Source organism: Kogia breviceps, chromosome X, assembly GCF_026419965.1.
Source record: "Kogia breviceps isolate mKogBre1 chromosome X, mKogBre1 haplotype 1, whole genome shotgun sequence".
Taxonomy (NCBI): Eukaryota; Metazoa; Chordata; class Mammalia; order Artiodactyla; family Physeteridae; genus Kogia; species Kogia breviceps.
In genome coordinates this window covers 48,727,679-48,733,678 of record NC_081330.1, presented here as the reverse complement: position 1 = coordinate 48,733,678, position 6,000 = coordinate 48,727,679, and positions in this window count along the sequence as shown.

Here is a 6,000-nt window from a genome sequence, read left to right as displayed (position 1 = left end):
ACTGGGCCCTGTGGCACAGGGATACCCCCATTGCATTAGAGTCATTACGGCCCCTGTCCTTTCAGTTAAGGCCACTGAAAAAATCATTGTGGGATCCCCTTTAACCATTTTTGTACCTCATGTAGTAGGAGCTCTCCTGATTTCTCATCACACTCAACATTTTGCAGTCAGCTGCCTCACCTCCTAAGAAGTCCTTTTGTTAACTGCTCCTCACATAACTCTTTTATGTTGTAATAACCTTAATCCCTATGCTCTTCTCCTCTCTGTCACCAGAGGACAGCTTAAGGCTGACAGATCACCTCCTGACTCCTCCTAACGATCCACAGGAAATTCCACTGGGTAATGTTGACTTCTCATGGTTCACTGATGATTCTTATTTAAATGGTGACAATGGCAAATACTGTGCTAGGTGTGGTATTACAAATCCTTTTGAAGTTGTTGAGGCAACATCTTTACCTATGATTACTCTGGCGCAGCAGGCTTAATTATAAGCTCTAACATGGGCTTGTGTTTTAGCCAAGGACAAAATTGCCAATATTTACACTGATAGCAGATATGCTTTTGGAGTAGACCGTGGTTTGGGAATGTTGTGGAAACAACATTGGCTTCCTTACTTCCAGAAGAAATAAAATTTAAAATGACCCCTATATTTGGGAATTATTGAGTGCAATACTTTACCTGCAGCTTTAGCTTTCTTTTAAGATTTGGGGGCATTCTATACTTGATTCTCTGGAAGCTAAGGGAAATTACCATGCTGATATTTGTGCTAAAGGGACCAATAGCAGCCAAACCTCTGTCATGGTCCAAAGGGATATTTCATAAAATTGATATTGACATTTATAAGAGTGATACTGGAAAGTAACAGATCCCAAACATGGAACTGGTTGATTGCAACTGAAACGTGGGACACTAGATTCTCCTGTCTCCAGCCATGAAATTGGCAAATGCTTATTTTGCAGTAGTTTATTAAACCGCTCCTGTTGCATCTTAGGACTCAGACCTTGGGCTTACCAAAATGTAGGGGCTTGATATAAATACTTCAAGATATTGGATTTCATTGCCTACTGCCTTTGTCCTTGAATAACTGCCTATTCAAGGAGGGTAAAATGTATGGTCCAAGCTGGTATGTCTGAAAGAGGACAGGGGAGAAAATAGAGATACTTTCAGCTTATGACCTGAAATACAAAATGGCTGACAGATAGATAATCATGAATCTTACCAGGCTGGAAGTACTGTATGTATACTCTGCTCCAAGCTAAACGTAGTGTGAACAAGTTTTGGGGAATAGCAGATATAGCAGGAGATAAGACCAGTACTGATCCCCTAGTTCCCTACCAGTGACCTTATCTTGTGAGTTCCCTGTGTGACAGAGAGCACAATTATCTGCATTTTAAAGAACAGTCTATTAGGATTCTGCCTTGGGCAAGGAGCAGATTAACTGCACCCCCATCATACCCTAACCTACTATAACTTGTTCCAAGAAAGAACAAGATGCCATTTAACTAAGGGCTGTGTCAATGGGCATAGCATCTTGGTTTGTTGTGTAAAGGCAGAAATTCTGAGGCCCAGATTCAAGGTCTATGACTCTAAGAGAAATGTGCCTTTGGTTACCAGACCATGAAACCGACCAGATGTAAACTGGCCAAAAGCCGATCACGATTTTAAAAGGATTGAGAGTCTGCCTGAAAATAAGCCAAAACAGTGGAGAGCAGTGCCAAGAGAAAGAAAGACATTCTAATGATATTGGTGGAACCCCTTAAATTTCCCAGTTAAATGAATGAACATATTCCTTTTTTTTTTTTTAAGGCTGTTTGATGTGGATTTTCATCACTTGTAACTAAGAGTCCTGACTAACACAAGGCTAAAGTGAATGGGAAGAAAATTAAACTGTATTGAGAAGTTATGATATGCCAGAAACTGAGCTAGGTGCTTTCCAGTATTCTTATTTAATGTTCACAATAACCCTGGAAGGTATTGAGTATCTTCCCTTATTTTGTGTAAAGAAAATTGAGGCTTAGAGACTTAAGTACACATTAAATACCCATGGCCACATTGTTAGTAGGTGGTGGATTCAGGATTTAATCTAAGTCCATTTCATGGTAAAATTCATACTATTTTTACTAAACCCCACTCCTCCTCAATAAAACGAGGATCATAATAGTGCTTGCCTCATAGGGTCATTATAAATACTTGTAATATTGTCGAGCACATAGTAAGTGCTGAATAGTTAAACAAAATGCATAAGAATAAAATAAATAAATAGACAAACAGTGGCTCAAGGCATTCCTCCTTGACATCAGAATTTAATATAATCCACGAATGACATGCAGTTTGATCCTGGCAAATCCTATGATGTCTAATGGCCTCGATTATTTGAAATCTGTAATCAGAAGACGGTTATAGTCACTCACCAGCTTAAAAAAGAATAATTTTAATGCTGTAAACTTTTAAAATATAAAAGCTACCAAAGTCAAAGTAGATTTGGTAATTTTTTTCAGGAAAGCTAAAATAATTAAAATATATTTACTATAAAAACACTATTTGGACATTATAATTCTTTCAGGGTCCCAAGCTGGGAATTTTTAGCATGAATATTATAAATTAAGAAACATTAAATGCAGGACTCCTGTAATGAGATTTCTCACTTAATATGCAATACTACACATAGGACTTGAACTTACTCCTATTTTGACTAGAATCTGCTTGAAAATTTGGGTAACAACAACTTTGCTCTGTGCAGAGTTTCAAGGTATAAAATAAATTATTCATAATGAGTTAATTATCATCTCAGTGTGGCATCATTCCTATTTTTAAAATGATATTCAAAAGATTAAGTCCTCAGGAATTTAATCATAATTTGCATACACTAGTTTTGAAAATAAGTAATAATCTCTTGATGAATGCAAAATTACAAAATCTCCCAGATGAAAGATAACCTTTACACCATAATACAGATAGAAAAATAATTTTCCTGTCAAAAAAGCTAACGACCACCCTCAATTGCTTGAGGACATTTTACAGTTTATTTTAATAAATTGCCTCACAGTCCCCTTTCCTATGAAAAGAGGAAAAATTATATCTCTAATTCTATGTGAGCCTTTGATTTTCAGCACATGGAGGACTGGGCTTCAATAATTGAGTCCATGCCTCTGCTCTTTTCGCTTGAATATATAGGTGCTTGATCATCACTGAATCTCTTAAACACAAAATAGTGACTGACACATAGTGCCCCCGTCCAAATTTCTTAGACTTGCACAGCTGAGAAACTACCAGGTCATCACAGGAATTATTCTTTTCTCCCTGAAGCCACTGTGAAACACAATGGCTGAACAGTATAAACTCAGTTATCTCTGTTTCCTCCAGACCCCAAAGCAAGCCTTTGTGATAACCAACCCCTGCCATGTAAAATAAGAAACAAGGACCAAACATTACCTAACAGTAGACACAACATCCCTTCCACTTTGAAAATAATCAATAGATATAAAAACTTTATGATTTCTCATATTTAGTTTACTACCAGATTATATTTTGGTCTAGTAGTTCTTCCTGCACAGAAATCCATATAACTAACATATTGAGAATTAACATATAGAATTAAACCATTTCACTTTACAAGCATATTTATTGTTTGGTTGAACATGTTACAGACCACAAGTCCAGTTCTTACAATTTATTGCTTAACTTAATAAATGTGTTTTCCCCAAATTTATTACAAACTCCAAGTGTTAGTATCTGAAGACACTATGTAACACTTCTGTATTCCCATTGTATAATTTATCCCAGCATTGCCACCGTATTCTGAACTGCTTCTTCATAAGCAAAACATGTTTGCTATGATTCTAACCAAATAGTGTCTAGACATCAGAAGAAAAGTTTTCTCTAATCTTTCCAGCTTTTCAAATACTCAGAGAATTTTCTGGAGAGGCAGAGAAGAAAACGAGATCAAAGTTTTAACATTTTTAAAAACTATATGTTCCCATTTCTTGACAGATAAGGAGACAATGAATAAGATCTGCATCCTGTGTTCAATAGAAACGTAGAGGGCTTCCCTGATGGCGCAGTGGTTGAGAGTCCGCCTGCCAATGCTAGGGGAAACGGGTTCGTGCCCCGGTCCAGGAAAATCCCACATGCCGCGGAGCGACTGGGCCCGTGAGCCATGGCCGCTGAGCCTGTGCTCCGCAACGGGAGAGGCCACAACAGTGAGAGGCCCGCATACCCCACCCCCCAAAAAAAAGAGAAATGTAGAGGTTTGAGTTTTATTATTTTTCTCTTGCTTGCCTTTAAAAAATAAATAGCGCTTGCCAAAGACTTCATTACACCCAGCACTTCAAGGTAAACATAACAGAATTCTACTTTTCTGGCACACTGTGATGGCATGGTCTTCTTGGTAAGTAAAAGATGACATTGAATTAAAGAACTTATTTCTTTATAGGAACTCAGTTATAGCCTTCTCTGGTATTTTCTCGAATCAAATCCAGGACTACATCTTGTGTTAAAGTTCTCATATACTCCCTTGGCACAAAGGTAAAGAAAGGCTTCTCTGCCTCCCTCTTTGATTTTCCTCTTCAACCAGGTTAAAATCCAACCCAGGATTTTTAACAAACACAGCTGTATATAAAAAACAATTGCTAGAAGACAACAGAATTCTTGACTTGAATAACAATTTAAAAAACCCAAAAAACTGCTCAAATATCCAAATGCTGCCAAGTTCTCCGATCTTCTGAAGCCACTCTTTTCATGTAATATCCAATTATAAAATGATGTAAATCACCATTACTTATACAATGAAAAGTCCAGCACCCTCCCTAAAATCCAAGGATTCCTGGGGTGGGAGTTGGTGGCTGCAGACGTAAAATCTCATCCCCAAATACATCCCTCACTGATTCTCGATCCCCTTATCATCGTATGTCTGAAAGCTGCTGACCTCTTATCTCCCCTACTTTGTAGCCCTCCATCCCCCCTGACCCATCTAGCACTCTTCCTCCTTGATTCCCCAAAGTGCCACTGACACATGGAGTATGGAGTTCAAGGAAGTCATGTGGAATCAAACGAAGCCAAAACGAGGTGTGGAATTAAACTGGAGAAATAAATGAATGTATGTAGCAAAACAGAAACAGACTCACAGATATAGAAAACTAGTAGTTACCAGCTGAGGGAGGGAAGTGGGGAGGGACAAAGGTAGGGGATTAAGAGATACAAACTACTATGTATAAAATAAATAAGCTACAAGGATGTATTGTACAGCACAAGGAATATAGCCAATATTTTATAATAACTTTAAATTGAGTATAATCTATAAAACTTTTGAATCACCATGTTGTATACCTGAAGCTAATATAATACTGTAAATCAACTATGCTTCAATTAAAAAATTTTTTTAATTAAAAAAATAATAAAATGTTGCACCAAGAAAAAAACAAACAAACAGGAGAAATGTCAAACCAATAAGCCCAAAAGTGACAATGAAGACAGAGGTGTAGCTCAGAAAATATAAGAGAGATGGTCTCTGCCTTCACAGAATATATATACAGTCTATTGGGGCATTTTGAAACATACTTGAGCACCACTTATGCTTAAGCTGGGGCCTTTGTCATACACTTAATGTCTTTCCATGATGGTGTTTTTTCCTTTAATGAACCCAATGATCAGAGATCTGTCAAAGTAAATAGAAAGCCAGAGAGTAACCAGGTACCTAGTGGTGTGTTTTATAATTGGCCAGGTGATTGAAGACCTGTCTTGAGTGAATAACTGGACAGGAAGTAGCCAGGGAGGGATGTTTTCAGAGGATCTGACTGAGGGGGAGCTGTATTTTCCATTGTCTTAATACTTGCCAATCATTACACATCTGAAGATGTGTAAGAAGAAGAGAGTTTGTTCAGCCCATTCAGTGCACCTGTGTGATCATATTCTAATTCCCAATCAGAGTTCACTTGCTCTAGAGGAAGCCACTTCCAAATGAAGTGTTACTATTTCATCCTCCTGGTTTTATTCCTTGGTTTT